Source organism: Phoca vitulina, unplaced genomic scaffold (assembly GCF_004348235.1).
Source record: "Phoca vitulina isolate PV1807 unplaced genomic scaffold, GSC_HSeal_1.0 scaffold8, whole genome shotgun sequence".
Lineage (NCBI taxonomy): Eukaryota > Metazoa > Chordata > Mammalia > Carnivora > Phocidae > Phoca > Phoca vitulina.
The window spans coordinates 72,296,787-72,314,458 of NW_022589711.1; the positions used below are offsets into that span (position 1 = coordinate 72,296,787).

The 17,672-nt window shown below is 36.0% G+C and overlaps 1 protein-coding gene across 13 annotated transcripts in view; it reads right to left on the reverse strand.

Moving 5' to 3' along the window:
• Positions 1-17,672, reverse strand: part of LOC116634082 (EGF-like and EMI domain-containing protein 1) — a 649,939-nt gene that overhangs the window by 39,509 nt on the left and 592,758 nt on the right. For 11 of the 13 annotated variants that reach the window (XR_004299846.1, XR_004299843.1, XR_004299851.1 and 8 more), the window contains 3 exons: positions 17,030-17,155; positions 16,494-16,678; positions 9,263-9,391 (listed from right to left, as the gene is read on the reverse strand). The gene's annotated coding sequence lies outside the window, so the exon portion shown is untranslated. Of the gene's footprint in view, positions 1-5,865; positions 5,900-9,262; positions 9,392-16,493; positions 16,679-17,029; positions 17,156-17,672 lie in introns of those variants that run through there. The other 2 variants (XR_004299853.1, XR_004299848.1) reach the window with 2 other exon arrangements.

A 17,672-nucleotide genomic window follows, 5' to 3' on the forward strand; every position in this document is an offset into this window, starting at 1 on the left:
ATCAATATTTTTGTGGTAGAATATCAGAAGAAGTACTTGGTGTACATTTAGAGACCATGTGATCCAAGCAAATGCATTTCTTTAAAGGCTGAAATTGTCATCTGCCCAGAGAGATGCTCTGAGAGAGGATTTGCCGTGAGAGGTGTGTGAGAGCTAGGCTTGATGGTAGACAAAAGATTGCCATTTCCTATCTTGAGCTTTCTTGGCTCTACTTACCACTCACCAATGGGAAGGGGATGAAATTTCCTCACCCCTCAATTATCCGTATTCTCTCTCCGTCCCTCCCTCCTTCCCTTTCTCTAGTTCTCTCTCTCTTTCTTTCTCTCTCTGGGTCCCCCACCCCCCTTCTAGAGTTGGTTTTGCCTAGGTTCCATGTGTATGACATTTGTCCAGCATGCATCGATTACTTGAAACATTAGAAAAACTCATAATCCGGGAGAAGAAAAAGAAGGTAAAACCAAAAGGAGATAAGGAAATTTTATATAATATATCCTCTTCTTTTTTCTAATATCATTATAACTCTTTAAAAAATAAATAACAAAGGAAGATGCAGTGTAAGGTTTCTTCTGTTTGTTCTTATATAATCATTACTGAAAACACAGAAAAATCAACTATCCTTTATTTTTTTAGATTTTATTTAAATTCAAGTTAGTTAATCTAAGGCACATTATTAGTTTCAGGGGTAAAATTTAGTGATTCATTGGTTGCATATAACACCCAGTGCTCATTACATCAAGTGCCCTCCTTAATGCCCATCACCCAATTACCCCATCCCCCCACCCACCTCCCCTCCAGCAATTCTGTTTGTTCCCTTTGGTTAAGAGTCTCTTATGGTTTGCCTCCCTCTCTGTTTTTATCTTATTTTATTTTTCCTTCCCTTCCTCTATGTTCATCAATTTTGTTTCTTAAATTCCACATAAGTGAAATTATATGGTATTTGTCTTTCTCTGACTGACTTATTTCGCTGAGCATAATACCCTCTAGTTCCATCCACATCGTTGCAAATGGCAAGAGTTCATTCTTTTTGATGGCTGAGTAATATTCCATTGTATATATATACCACATCATCTTTAACCATTCATCTGTTGATGGACATCTGGACTCTTTCCCTATTTTAGCTATTGTGGACATTGCTGCTATAAACATTGGGGTACAAGTGCCTCTTTGAATCACTATTTTTGTATCCTTTGGATAAATACCTAGTAGTGAAATTGGTGGGTCATAGGCTAGTTCTATTTTTAACTTTTTGAGGAACCTCCATACTGTTTTCCAGAGTGGCTGCACCAGTTTGCATTCCCACCAACACTTTATGAGGGTTCCCCTTTCTCTTCATCCTCACCAACATCTGTAGTTTCCTGAATTGTTAATTTTAGCCCTTCTGACCGGTGTGAGGTGGTATCTCCTTGTGGTTTTGATTTGTATTTCCCTGATGGTGACTGATGTTGAGCATTTTTTTCATGTGTCTGTTAGCCATTTGTATGTCTTCTTTGGAGAAATGTCTGTTCATGTCTTCTGCCCATTTCTTGACTGGATTTTTTTTGTTTCTTGGGTGTTGAGTTTGATTAGTTCTTTACAGATTTTGGATGCTAGCCCTTTATCTGATATGTCATTTACAAATATCTTCTCCCATTCCATAGACTGCCTTTTAGTTTTGTTGATTGGTTCCTTTGCTGTGCGGAAGCTTTTTATCTTGATGAAGCCCCAATAGTTCATTTTTGCTTTTGTTTCCTTTGCCTCAGGTGACATATCTAGTAAAACTTTGCTACAGCCTAGGTCAAAGAGGTTGCTGCCTGTGTTCTCTAGGATTTTGATGGCTTCCTGTGTCACATTTAGGTCTTTCATCCATTTTGAATTTATTTTTGTGTATGGTGTAAGAAAGTGGTCCACCTTCATTCTTTTGCATGTTGCTATCCAGTTTTTCCAACACCATCTGTTGAAGAGACTGTCTTTATTCCATTGGATATTCTTTCCTGCTTTGTTGATTAGTTGACCATAGAGTTGAGGGTCCATTTCTGGGTTCTCTATTCTGATCCACTAATCTATGTGTCTGTTTTTGTGCCAGTACCATACTATCTTGACGATTACAACTTTGTAATACAGCTTGAAGTCTGGAATTATGCCTCCAGCTTTGTTTTGTTTTGTTTTGCTTTAACATTACTTTGGCTATTCAGGGTCTTTTTTGGTTCAAAACAAATTTCAGAATTGTTTGTTCCAGCTCTTTGAAAAACGCTGGTGTTATTTTGATAGGGGTTGCATTGAATGTGTAGATTGCTTTGGGTAGTATAGACATTTTAACAATATTTGCTCTTCCAATCCATGAGCACGGAATCTTTTTCCATTTCTTTGTGTCTTCCTCAGTTTCTTTCATAAGTATTCTATAGCTTTCAGAGTACAGATCTTTTACCGCTTTGGTTAGGTTTATTCCTAGGTATCTTATGGGTTTTGGTACAATTGTAAATGGGATCAATTCCTTGAGTTCTTTTTCTGCTGCTTCCATTATTAGTATATAGAAATGCAACAGCCTTCTGTGCATTGATTTTATATCCTACAACTTTGCTGAAGCCCTTTTATCAGTTCTAGCAATATTTTGGTGAAGTTGTTTGGGTTTTCTACATAGAGTGTCATGTCTGTGAAGAGTGAAAATTTGACTTCTGCCTTGCTCATTTGGATACCTTTTATTTATTTTTTGTTGTCTGATTGCTGAGGCTAGGACTTCCAGTACTATGTTGAAAAACAGTGGTGAGAGTGAACATCCCTATCTTGTTCCTGATCATAGAGGTAAAGCTCTCCATTTTTCCCCAATGAGGATGATATTAGCTGTGTGCCTTTTGTATATGGCCTTTATGATATTGAGGTATATTTCTTCTATCCATATTACTTTAAGGATTTTTACCAAGAAAGGATGCTGTATTTTGTCAAATGCTTTTTTTTTCTGCATCTATTGATAGGATCATATGGTTCTTGTCCTTTCTTTAATTTATGTAGAGTATCACTTTGATTGATTTGTGGATATTGAACCATCCTTGCAGCCCAGGAATAAATCCTATTTGGTCATGGTGAATAATCTTTTTAATGTACTGTTGGATCTGATTAACTAGCATCTTGTTGAGAAGTTTTGCATCCATGTTCATCAGGCATATTTGTCTGTAATTCTTCTTGTTAGTGGGGTTCTTTGTCTGGTTTGGGGATTAAGGAAGTTTTCCTTCCAAAATCACCTATTCTTTATCTCCTTTATTTTAATTATATATAAAACTGAGCTCATAAATGTTGCTTTGCTCAACTTCTCTATTTCTCTAAATAATACTATTATTCTTCTAGGCTCCCTGGCTTAGAACTTTAGAACCAACTTTGATTCCTTCATTTTCCTCATCTCCATATCCAAATCAATTGCCTAATACAGTTAGTTGTTCTTCCAAAATAATTTTCTGCTTATTTATTTCCATTTTTATCCCAGTTTACATTTTTAAAATCCTAAACTTTCATTATAACTTCCCACATAGAACTACTGATGACTGTTTTTCCCAATAATCAATAAATGTACCTACTTTACAGATTTGTTTCACTAGAGTGATGTCTCTTGTCTGCTGAAAATCTTCCTTGATAACCCACTGCATGTAAGATGAAATTAATGGGCCTTGAATAGATACATTTCTCCTCTCTTGTACTCTTACTCCAATTGTGAAAACAAAACAAACAGATAAACAAAAACCACAAGAAGTTTGGCTCCATACTTTCTGACCCAAGAAACCTCAGAGTAGTTGGTAAGAATTCTAAACCTCAGGGGCGCCTGGGTGGCTCACTTGGTTAAGCGTCTGCCTTCGGCTCAGGTCATGATCCCAGAGTCCTGGGATCGAGCACCATGTTGGGCTCCCTGCTCAGTGGGAGCCTGCTTCTCCCTCTCTCCCCTGCTTGTGCTCTCTCTCTCATTATCTGTCTCTCTCTCAAATAAATAAATAAAATCTTAAAAAAAAAAGAACTTTAAAAAAAAAAAAAAAAGAACTTTAAACCTCAAAAGGCTTAATAAGATTTATTCCTGTGAAATATGTTTGCCAGAGCCTGAAAACAAGTTGGTAGACATGGGAACAATTTTAAACATTAATATTATTTCAGAAGCTTAAAAAAATTCTTTACTTCTAAATAATTAATATTTTTCAAGCTTTTGCACATGCCTCAGTGCTAAATACTTACGTGTGTCTTCTTATTTAGTACTGATGATAATCTTTTAAGGGAGGTGTTATTCTTATCCCCATTCTACATTTGTTGAAACTGAAACTTACAGAAGTTAGTAGTTTATACATCTTTTATATGGCAGATTTAAGCCATATATAACGAACTCTAGAGCCTAAGCTCTCACATCTTAATTTGTTAACTTTGTTGTCCATCAGGGATCCCTGATGCCTAAAACAAATTATTGTATAATTCCTCCTTTTCCTAATTTAGATGAAAATATTGAGTCCAAACGAATAAGTGATATAAATATGTTTAAGGAGAACTTGAAAACAGACATTTCAGAGTTAAGCCTAGATTAATACAAAATAAACAGCTTCCTTGTCTATATTTTGCTTAGAGGCAGCCAGAAGAAGGAGAATAACTTTGCTTAAAAAGTCTGGCAGCTGACTCCTCTGCTGTGTATATTCCAGATGATCATGGAACCAGAGAATTGTTTTTTGGACAAGAGTTACAAAAAGAATGAACAAGTTTAATTACTGATTATGGCATTTGTCAGTATCTCAAATTTAAATTAGAGATATGAAATCCATTGTACGAATATACATTAAATCACTAACAGTTTATCTAATTTTATGTAATGTGAATGTATTACTTTTATGATTTAAAGCAGTTTTTTAAAGCTTAAAACTTGTCAACACCATAATGCCCACTCATTATCTCTGTTTACCACGTTAACAGTCCCTTCCGTGGTAACCTTGGAGGCACTCACTGCTTCCAGAAAACCTATTGTAAACTCCATTGTTCTGACATGAGCAATTAAAATGGCAGCCTGGGCCATAATAACCAGGAGAACTTTCTGAAAAAGAAACCACGGAAGCATTAGTTCTAGTTAAGACAACTGAATTTGTTGTAATGAGTTTAAGGACAGAAACAAACAGAATTGATCAAAAAATAAAAGCAGACAAATCATTAGCTAACCAAATCAAGACAAAAGCATAAATACATACAACTTTTTAAAAGATTTTTATTTATTTATTTGACAGAGAGAGATACAGCAAGAGAGAGAACACAAGCAGGGAAAGAGGGAGAAGCAGGCTCCCCACCGAGCAGGGAGTCTGACTCCCAGCTCGATCCCAGGACCTTGGGATCATGACCTGAGCTGAAGGCAGACGCCTAACTGACTGAGCCACCCAGGAGTCCCAATATACACAAAATGTGGAATAATGGGATGCCTGGGTGGCTCAGTCGGGAAAGTGTCTGCCTTCAGCTCAGGTCATGATCCTAGAGTCCTGGAATCAAGCCCGGTATCCGGCTCCCTGCTCAGCAAGAAGCCTGCTTCTCCCTCTCCCACTCCCCCCTGCTTGTGTTCCTGCTCTCGCTGTCTCTCTCTCTGTCAAATAAATAAAATCTTTAAAAAAAAAAAACAACTGTGCCAGGAAATCCCAGAAAAAGAAGAGCAATGAAGGGTGGCTAGCCCTGTCAGTATCAAATATATATAATAAAGACTCATAATAAAATAGTATTTCATTTGCATATAAATGAACAGACCAATAAAACAGAGTATCTGGGGTACCTAGGTGGCTCAGTCGTTAAGCATCTGCCTTCGGCTCAGGTCATGATCCCAGGGTCCTGGGATCGAGCCCCACATCGGGCTCCCTGCTCGGTGGGAAGCCTGCTTCTCCCTCTCCCACTCCCCTTGCTTGTGTTCCCTCTCTTGCTGTGTCTCTGTCTGTCAAATAAATAAATAAAATCTTTAAAAAACAAAACAAAACAAAAAACCAGAGCATCCATAACTATACCTAATTGCATATACATGTTTAGTATTTGATGAAGGCTGCCTCTGATATCTGGGGAAGATAGACTTGTAAAAACTGCATTATGATAACAGAAAAGCCATATAAAGGGAAAATGGATCTATTCCTTACACCATACCCCAAGAAAAGTACTTAAAATTGATCAGAAAGTTAAATGTCAAGAATGACATACGAGTATTAAAAGAAAACATGGGTGAATTTCTATAAAACTTGAAAATGGGACTCAAAATTTTTAAAAAATAGAGGGAAAAAGATACATTTTATTACAAACAAAAACAAACTTCAAATCATGCAGAATCTATAATCCAAAGATGCTCCTAATAAACCACATCCCCTGGGATTCACACTCTTGTGCTGCCCATCCCGCATGGAATCTGGGTTGATTCTATTACTTGCTTTATCCAATAGGATGTGGTGGAAATGATGTTACATCATCTCCAAGCCTTAGGAAGACCTGATGACTTCTGATTTGGGAAATCAGCAGTCACGTAAGAAACCCAATTATCCTGTTGGAGAAAAAGGCCATACAAAAGAGGGTGGAATTTTATGATGGGACTAATGTCCTTATAAGATGAGACATGAGAGAGCTTTCACACTTTTTCTCTGTCTGCCATGAGAGGATAAAAATGACAGGAAGGCCATACGCAAATCAGAAAGGAGGGCTTTCTCCAGGAACCAAGTTGGCTGGCACTTTAATGTTAGATTTCCCAGACTACAGAACTGTAAAAAAAATTTAAGTCACCTCATTTATAATATTCTGTTAGCAGTCCAAGTTGACTAAGATAAGGAGAAAGAATCCATGTGGAGGAACAGCGAGGTGGCATATGTGTAAATGAGAAGGTTATCGTCTCTATTCCCACCCAGTTGAGTGTCCAGAGAGCTCCAACCCAGCTATTATCTAAGAGAAAGTCACTCAGCTGAACCCAGTTAATCCTCAGAATCATGAGAGAATAATAAATTGTTTTAAGTCTCTAAGCTTTGGGGTGGTTTCTTACACATTGATAGATAACCAATCAGGTGGCAAACATATTATAGGCATAGTAAAAAGACAAAAGACAAATTTTCCCAAATGAAGGTGAATAATTCACAACAAAGAGTTAATATCTCATATATATATGTATATATAAACAGAACTTCTAATATTAGAGTAGAAAAAGCCAACAACTTTATAGAAAAATGAGTTAGGGTTATGCACAAACAATTTATAGGAAAAAATGTAAAAGATCCTGAACCATTAAGGAGGATGATACACATTTTCATAATAATAAAAATGAAATTAAAACTCCATTGATATGACATTTCTCACCAAAATTTTGATAACATATTCTTTTGGTAAAGCTGTGAAGAAATAGGCATTCTATATATTTCTTGTGAATAAGCAAAATGGTACAACCCCACATGGAGACTTTTATAATATGTTGCAAAATTATGTTTGTATTTTACCCAATGACTCAGCAACTCTTGCATATGTTTGAAATGTTCCATATTAACAATTTAAATGATAGAATCAGAAGTTAAAATATCTCATATTCCAAAATGCCAGAGAATTATCCAACTTGGAATTAAAAAAAAAACTAATATGAACATGATGGTTCTGTCTATTTTTAAAGTACTGCTGTTATTCTGATTTAGTAATTCCAAATATCACAAAATTGGTAAGAGCGGTTTTCCATGTGGGGCGCCTCGTGGCGCCGTCAGTTAAATGTCTGACTCTTGATCTCAGCTCAGGTCTCCATCTCAGGGTCATGAGTTTAAGTCCTGTGTTGTGCTCCATGCTGGGCATGGAGCCTACTTAAAAAAAAAACAAAAAAACAAAAAAAAACCTGTTTTCCATAAATTAGGGAAAATATCCATGTTAAAAAAATAATCCCCGAAAAACAATCTTTGATGCTAGATTTAGAAGGGTTGTCATTTCGAAGTGTCTTTACCCTCACTTCCAGATGGGAAAACCATCTCCTGGAGAGACTGTGATGTTCCCAAAGGCACAGAGCATTGTATCAGCAGTGCGGGAGTTAGCATATGGATCTAACCACTCTCCCTGCAAGGTGCTATCTTTATGCCATGCTGCGAAGTTTCATGACAGTCGAATTAGTGGTAAAGGATGGTGGGTAATCACACCCATTGTAATGGTATGTTAGGGCCACAGATCCAAAGAGTAATAGCCCCCATAGGTGAAACCACTCGGGTAAAAGTTCCCTGTGGGTTTTTTTCCACTCAGGGTACTCCAAAGTTAGGTCCCCACACAGTGCTCCTACCCACACGCAGCCTCACCGTCAGAACCCTTTCTCTCTATTCTGCCAAAATGAAACATCATCTCCTACAATATCGTGCTCTAAATAGGGAGCAAACTCTCCAGTGTTGCACAGAACAGTCAATTGTGATTCGGAAAGAAAACATGAGAATAACCATTGATATTTATCTTTATTCATTCTTTATCAATTTAGACCTTTATATATGTTTTATAATATACATGTTAGTTGAAAAGCACATGCATGTCACCTATAAGTAAAAAAATATTCATGGTGGTACATGAATAATTTCTTCTAAATGAAGTGAAGGTGGGAGACCTCTGTTCTCAGAGTCTTCCTCTTTGCCCCTTGCAGCTGGGCCCACTCTTTTCTTTTTTTTTTTTAAGATTTTATTTATTTATTTGAGAGAGAGGGAGAGAATGCCCACAAGCAGGGGAAGAAGCAGAGGGATGGGGAGCAGCAGAGGGAGAGGGAGAAGCAGACTCCCCGCTGAGCAGGGAGCCCTATGTGGGGCTCCATCCCAGGACTCTGGGATCATGACCGGAGCCAAAGGCAGACGCTTAGCCCACTGAGCCACCCAGGTGCCCCTAGCTGGGCCCATTCTTCATGTGAACTAGCTCTAGCCAGGGCCCCGCGTCTTCCACCCTGCCAGCCTCAATGGTTGAGGGTGTTCTGTATCATGCCAAGAAACTCAAGGTCCAGCAAACCTGCCATCCACAAAGGCTTCAGGCTTAAACAGAGCTGGAGGGGGAATGGGGTTTAGGTCTCATACGAGCTCGTTCACATTAATTAATACCATTTCAATTACTTAGGGGTTTTAAGAATTTTCATGTGATATTCTGGTAACAAGGTAACAAAACAACAATATTAACATGACACTATTTTTATTGGAAATGGAGTCATAATTATGAAGAAGTTTCATGAACTTACTGGAAAACAGCCTCTTCACAGGTCCCTACTATATTTTATAAAACAATGGGAGTATGTCCTAGAATTTTATTGAATAAAAGAAGGTGATAAACAACTTACCTTTTTCACAGTAATTTCCTGTCCCCCAAAGACCACAGGTACAGCTTCCATCCACAGGACTGCAAAGTTCACCATTTTTACAGGAACATTTTAGCTCACAATTTGGGCCATACATTGTTTGGGGACATCCTACAGTAAAAATAAAATATACATATACATACACATATGTATACATATGTATATGTATACATACATATACCAAACTGAATAAAAATGTCACCTGAACAAACATTTTTCTCTGTTTCAGATAGAGTAATCATATCTAGTAGCAAAAGCATAAGAAAATGTTCAAGTTAAAACAACTACTCAAATGTGACCTTAAGGTAGTAAGGACGATCATTCGTCCACGCTTTCAATCACACTACGCACTTTTATTGTGCTTATAACTACATGCTTGGTGTACTTTGGGAACTGGAGATGCTCTAGCGAACAAACAGAGGTCAATCCCAGATTGGCATAGGAGAATTTTATATATTTAATCTCATAATTGATAAAGAAGACAGACAAGCAGCTTACTCCTTAAGGACTTTGTGCTGAAATCTGCAAAGCACTTTAGCGTACAGTGTTGGGCGACGCACACACAAATCGCTGTGAAGAGGAGGTAAGATGCAAGTGAGAAAAGCTAAGCAGATGTAAGGAAGATGGAGCCTTCATCGTCAGGAGAAAATGACCCACCGATGGGAAGTGCCCCCAATAGGAGAGTAAGCACTACTCACATTTAGTTGGTTTTGCCATGAATAATAGGCCCAGTATAGCCAGCTAATAGGATTTTTTTTTTTCAGGAAAACTCAAAATCCATACTTTATATGAAATCATTTAATCTTTGAAAGTTGGCAACTAATTAAAATTGCTTTACAGCACTGTGGAAGCCAAAACTGTATCAGCCAATTCAAACACACTTGTGGCTAGATTTGGCCAAAGGCCTGTCATTTATACTTTCTAGTTTATAGTATTTTTACATAATGATATTTTCCACATGAATTATCTCATTTAATGCTCACAAATATCCCTCTGATGTGGGTAACAGTATTCTTATTTACACTTGAGAAAGCTGAAGCTTAGAGACTTAATTCTTTCTCAGGCTTGAGTAGCCAAGAAAGATAAAAACTGAGAGTCCAATCTAGAACTTCTGACTTCTCATCAACCTTTCCTTCTATTCCAGCTAGCGGGACACACATTAGAGATTTTTTTTTTTTCTTATTTGCCCAAAGACATTTGTTTAATACATAACAGAGTTCGTACTTGAATTCAATCTGTATGACACTTTCTTTTCTGCCTTTGACTTTAGTACCAAATGAAAGAAAGTTTTAAATTCTGTTTATTTAAAAGACAGTTACAGCTGTACAATTAATGGTGGAATCACCACTAGATTTAAAATTTCAACCCAACAAAATACAGTAAAATAAAATAAAATAAATAAAATAAAATTTCAACCCATAAACCTCTCTGGAGCCCCACATCATGCTCTATTTTTTCTCTTAACATTGAGTTTATTCCCTTTTAATATACATATAACTCACTTATTATGTTCATTGTTCACTCTCTTTTCCATTAGAAAGCAAGTTTCAGATCTGGGATATTATGTATTTTATCTCTATGTTCCATATGTTTAAAACAGGCACTGGCATTAAATAAGTATTTTTGAATTGAGTGGATAAATGACTGAATATACCCAGAAATAGTCCATACCTAGTAAAGCATATATATGTGTATCTCTCTTACCCTTTAATCCTTTTTTACCCAAAAAGTTAATATAGATACATAATAGTGTGAAATTTCCTTCTTTTACAAGTAAAATTTCCCAAGATTTTTCCAAATTAGTACATATAATAGACCTGCCTCATTGTTTTTTTATCAGCTGCATAGGATTTATTGCATCAAATAAGATTTATTTTACCACACCACTATTGATGGGCAAGTAGGTTGTTTAAAATATTTTGGTACTATGAGCAAGACTGTAGCGAATAGCCTTATGGAAGTCTTTATTCGTATATACCATTGTATCTGTGGGGTAAGTCACCAGAAGACTTTTTTTAGATAAAATAATACGGGTTCTAATTGGTGACAGATAGTATCAAACTTCTTACAAAGAGATTTGCAAATTTAGTGAGAAGGATTACCAATGTGCCATTTTCTTTTGTCAAACTAGCATATTATAAAAATCTAAAGATGTTATATAAATGGAACTTTAATTTGGATTTCTTACATTATGCATGATGCTTATCATCTTTTCATAAGATCTATGGATATCATAGATTCTTTTCTTACTAATACATAAGAACTCCTAGCTTATTTTTAAAAAGTTGGTCTTTTATTCTTCCATTTAAAAAAAAATTTTTGATACTTTTTATGTGTTTTGTGCCTTGGAGAATTTTTTTTACTTCTTTTAAGTCAAAACACCATGGATTTTTTTTTTTTTTCTTTTATGGGCTCTGAATTTTTGTCAAGATTTATAATATGGCTTTCCAAAATAACTTTTAAAAATTCTAATGGTAATTCTAGTACTCTCAGATTTTTTTTCATTATCTCTAAGTACTTTATACACTTGGAAGTAATTTTGGTGAACCAAATTACTTTTACAAGAGTTGCTTTTGTCTAGATTGCTGGTCACTTGACTTAACATAACTTATTAAATAATACAATTTTCTCTATGTTTTACTTTAGTCTTCCCCATTTTTACTTTAAGTTTATTTTACTGTTTTTTTCCCACTTATTTTCATCACTTTTTATTTACTAACACAAATATTTTGGAATATAAATTTTCCTCTATTTTCTGAATTGGCTTTACCTGATGGGATGTGAATGTCCTTATTGCTGTTTTTAAATTTCTGAAGTACTGGTTTTGTTTGCCCTTTTTGAGCCATTGATTATTTAAGAAGGAGATTTTGAAACACCCAAGTAGTATAGTGTGGTGGGTTTTTCCCTGGTAGGGAGTTAGTTTTGTTATTAGTTCTTGTTTTACTACTTTGTGATCATAGAATGCCATAAAACATATTTTTTGGAATTGATTTACTTTCTTTTTCAATTTTTGTGAATGTTTCATGGATACTTGAAAAAAATATAATTTTTTTTAGGGAACAGAGTTTGGTTTACAACGATTAGACATACCTTACTAATTATGTTCAAACTTCTATAAACTTTTTTTCTGCATATGTGTATGCAGTTTTATGTGTATGAGTTGACATTAATGAGTTAGTCTTCTTGGGGCGCCTGGGTGGCTCAGTTGGTTAAGCGACTGCCTTCGGCTCAGGTCATGATCCTGGAGTCCCTGGATCGAGTCCCGCATAGGGCTCCCTGCTCGGCAGGGAGTCTGCTTCTCCCTCTGACCCTCCCCCCTCTCATGTGCTCTCTCTCTCATTCTCTCTCTCTCAAATAAATAAACAAAATCTTAAAAAAAAAAAAAAAAAAAAAAAAAATGAGTTAGTCTTCTATTGATAAGCTCTTGCTGTCTATTTCTCCTTGTATAGCTTATGGCTTTTGCTTTATGAATTTTAATACTGTGTTACTGGTTTTATACATATTAATTACACTTCAATCTTCATTGTCAATTTTAATCTCTTTTATTATAAGTGTCTTTTCCATTAGTTGCTTGTTGCCGTAAAATTTAACATTGTTTGATACTGATATCATGACCACTGTTTTATTTTTCTCACATGTGTTTTGTGTGGTTGTACCCATTTATTTACTTTCATTTTATTTTGGAGTCTTTTTTTCTAAGCTAAAATGGGTGCTATTTCTCTCTTGTTGCTCTCAAGACTTTCTTCTTTAGTCTTTAGAAGTTTAATGTTGACATGTCTTTTGCAGATTTCTTTAAGTTTATCCTGTTTGTCATTCACACAGCTTCTTGAATCTGTAGGTTTATATTTTTTGTCATGTTTAGGAAATTCCAACCATTATTACTTTAAATATTTTTCAGCCCTATTTTTTTTCTCCTCCCTTCTGGGATTTGGATGACAAAAATATCTTTTTCAATAGTTCCACAGGGCTTTCTCTCTCTCTCTTTTTTTTGTCATTTCTTTTCTTTTCCCTGTCTATTGTTTAGATTCTAGGGTAACTTTCTACTGCTTTATCTTCAAATTTACTGATCTGTCCCTCTGTCCTCTCCATTCTGCTATGAAGCCCATTCATTGAGTTATGTTTTGTGTATTTTTGTTTCTTTTGATTATTGTATTTTCCAGTTCTCAAGTTTCTATTTGGTTCTTCTTTATGCTTCTTATTCTTTGTTTTATTCTTATTCTATTTTTCTTATTCTATTTTTTTTTTAATTTGTTTCATGTATGGCCATAGTTGCTCACTGAAGCATTTTTATTTATAATGGTTTATTTAAAATTCCAATCAGATAATTTTATAATCAGTATCATCTGAGTGTTGGTGTCTATTGATTATTTTCTTGTTCAAGTTGAAATTTTCCTGGTTGTTGGTATGACAAAAACTTTTTAATGAAATGTAGATATTTTAAATATTATGATATAGGATTCTGGATCTCATTTTAGCAAGTCTCCTATGATACTGTACTTGTAAGGAAAGAGGTTCATCAGATAGAGTTCTCCACATAGCCTCCAAGAGGGGGGGGGGGATAAATGTGCCTTATTCCTGCTGTGCCAGTGTGAGGGTTCAGGCTTCCGATGGGGCCTCTGTTGGCACCTATCTGACAGAGGGTAGAAATGCCTCTTATGGCTCCCCACTCCACCTCCACTGATACTGCACAGGGTGGCCTCATTGCTGTTTGGTGGTTGTGAAAGCCCTGACTGTCCACTGGACCTCCTGTGACACCACCCTCGAAGGAAACAGTGGTGTCTCCATACTGTCTGATGGGAGTGGAAGTTCACAGTCTCCACATAGTTTCCACTGCCATTGCCAGGGCAGGGGATACATTCTAATGTGGCAGGGATGACAGCCCCAGCCCTTTCTCTCACACCATCTTGGTGCAGGGCAGGGGTGCCTCATATATTTCCGTGGAGTCTGAAGGTAGACTCTTCACTTGGCCTTTACTAGTGGGGTTGGAGTCAAGGATGAAGTTTTATTCTTTAGTGTTTGCCTGGAGTATTGATCCGTTATTGTCTAAGAGTTTTCTGTCTGCTTGGCTGCCCTTTCCTTGTCTTTCGTTTAGAGGAAGTGGGCATATCTTGGACTTTTTTTTTTTTTTTTTGGTCTGCATCCATTGGCCTTCTGGGTTGCAGATTCTCCACCACCCAGCCCAGGATATATGAGTCAAAAATGAAAACCCAGGGAATTCACCATTCCTGTTCCCTAGGTCTCTGAAGTCCCTAGTGAGTCTGCCTTGTTCTCTCCACATCAGATATTCTTATGTTTGTTTTAGATATAGTGACTAGAATTTTTAGTTTAGAGGGAAGAATATGGAAAAATGTGTGTACTCTATCTTTCTCTAAGTTAAGTCTTATGATTTTATATAATCTAGGGACTCTTCTTCAGACAAAGAATATATTATTATTACATAGTATAATTAATTTCTTTACTTAGCATATATTGGCTCAGCAGCATGAGTGGTAATGAAATTAATATGATTCTCCTTTCTCCTATTTTTTCTCATTCCTCTCCTCCACCTGATTTTTAGTTGGCTACGTTTTTATTCTTAAATTCTCAATTTCAGCATTTTAAATTCCAGCATTTACCTTTATACACTTAAACATGCTTATTGAGTTGTCATATTTAAACAATGCATTTTGACACAGATCTGTCCCTCCCATTCACAACTTCTAATGAAGAAATAAGATCAGTATACTTAACTCCAGCTTCTCTTTGCATCCAGTTTATGCCCATTTTGCTAAACTATCAAAATTGTTATAGTATTAAATATTTATATACTTATCATATCATGTGACCATAATTCCCACCTTTGTTTTAAACTTAGCCCTAATAAAAATAGATTTAATACTCACTAATAGTCTTTTTACCAGAGATTTTCCATTTATTACTTGGTTGCTCAAATTTATCTTCTACAGTTTCTTCAAAAATATTTTATGGCTAATATATCCTCAGTAACTTTTTATTATTAAAAATAATTATTTATTTTCAGTCATACTATACTTGGTAACAGTTTAACTGTGTATAAAACACTTGAGTCATATTTTTTCCCAAAAACTTCATAGACATTGATTAACCACATGCTAGCAAATGGTTGTGATTATTGCTGTGAGGCATGAGGCCAGATTGATTTTTCCCCTCTCTTCATATGAGATCTCACATTTTTTTCTTTTATCCCCAGTGGAGCTTCCCCTTGCTTATGACCAATCTTAACTAGAGTTTCCAGGAATAGAAAGTATCCAATCTGTAGCATCAGATCTTCTTTCATTTCAAAGAAAAAAAATCTTGAATATTATATTTGACTATTTTCTTTTCCATTTATATATTTGTCTTTCTATTTTTTCCATTTCTTTGTTTCCACTTTCCTCGAGCTTATTCTCCATTTACCTGGCTGTCACATAAGCAGATTCAATCCTCCTATTACCTGTGTTCAAGATGGTCTTCATCTATATGATGTGAGGTTTAATTTTCATTTCCACTTCTTTCTGAGCTCTGCCAGCTTACTTTTTCATTTCCCTTTGTTGTCTTTTCATTTATTCCATGAACCCTCGTATCTCTGCATCACACTCACAATTTGTAGAGAATGCTTTTTCATTATGCCCTTCAGATTCTTGGAAAAAATTCTGGTTAATATTTCTATGTGCTCCATAGCAAAACTTTTCTGCTCTATGTCCATCTGCTTTTTGTTTTCTTATGCCTTTTGTCCTTTACCCTTCTTATAGAATTTGTACTAAAAAATAACCAAAGCTTTGAAATAGTTTCATATATTGTTTCCAAAATGAGAGGAGGGTTTTTTTGGGGGTCTTTTATGCATTTTGTTTTTGCTTTCATTTTCTTAGTTTTGTGTGCACCAGCTATTTTGGGGGAGGGTAGTATGGATCTGGGGCTAGAAAAATTATTTCAGCTAGTTGGAAGCCTCTTGGGCCCAGAATAAAACTCCATAGGACACAAAGCTGTGGTCTGTGTGTTTTTGTGTAGGCTTAGCTCCCTTTAGCTGCGAGGCTGCTTATCGCCCATAGAATACCCTCTAGTGCAGAGTTGAAAATATGATGGTTCTGTGCACTTCCTGGTTTTATCCCATTTTTCCTGCAACTCTGTGAGGTCCAGTGGGGTTCAAGGTAGCTCCTGCAACATGCTCATGCAACCAACCCTTCTTTTTAAACAAAGGGTCATTGGTTTTGCCCACCTGTGTGTGCGATGGAGAAGTGGCTCTTTGTATGTCATTTCACTGAACTTGAGAGTTCTTCTATTATGATTATTATTGTGAAAATAATGAATAATATGATTTAGGACAAGAAAGTTTTGTAGTTTTAAACAAAGATCACGTTTTCCTTTCTGTCTCTCATTTTTCTTACAGCTTTCAATAGGCTTCTGAAAGTTGAAGAAAATATAAAATGTTTCAGTTCTTATAATTAGACATCCCTAATGCACAATTTTAGGCAGCTTTACAAAAGTTAACCAAAGTTATTTCAAAATTTGCTCCTAGTCAAGAGTATACGTAAATTATTCTTTGTTTTTGTTTTCAATTCTTGTTTACCCTCCAGTAGGCTATTTCCTATATGGCTCTACGAGAGTGTGTACTTTCATGTTATTAAAGCCACATTTAAGAAGAAAGTGTTATAAACAATGCCCATTTAATTATATTCCCTGGCACCAATCTGCTTTCATAGTGTAACTTAGTTAGTGCCTGGACGGACAAGGTGACCCTGCAGCCATTGTTACCTTGCTGACACCTGGCTCTCATTTGGCCAGATGGACATTGGCACCCTCCAGTCACCAGGTCACACTGTCCTGAGCCCGAGGAACACTGTTGGACACAGTCCTGCCCATAGCGATCCTCAGGACAAACTGCAGGAAGGAGGAAAACAAAACCAGATTTTTCTTATTAAAACGTTTTGCCAGTCAAGACTTTAAAAGCCTTGTAAATACATGACCATTTCTTTTAATCAAATAGGTTTCCTTGCCTTGCCTTCAGTTTGGTTTTCAACTTAAAAGGTTACTTTGAAAAAACAAAAAAAGGAACTGTTCAAGTTGTTGCTTACTTAGTGCAATTTTAGTTGACATCAGGAATTCCAACCAAATATCTAGTGTCAAACACTTACATATATGATATAAATGACTCTTACAAACTCAGTCTTGCTTTACCACATGGCTGCCTTAGCAAATGTGTGTGTGTGTGTATGCATGCGTGCATGTGTGTGTAATAATCTTGAGTATGTTTCCTCTTAAAGTCCACTCTGGAATTTCAACTTACACTTCAATGCTTCAACATAGAATCCATTATGCTCATATCTCCAAATACCATTTATGTATTTGTTAGTTTATTTGTAAATTTATTGTTTATTTATTAAAATCAACAGATTTG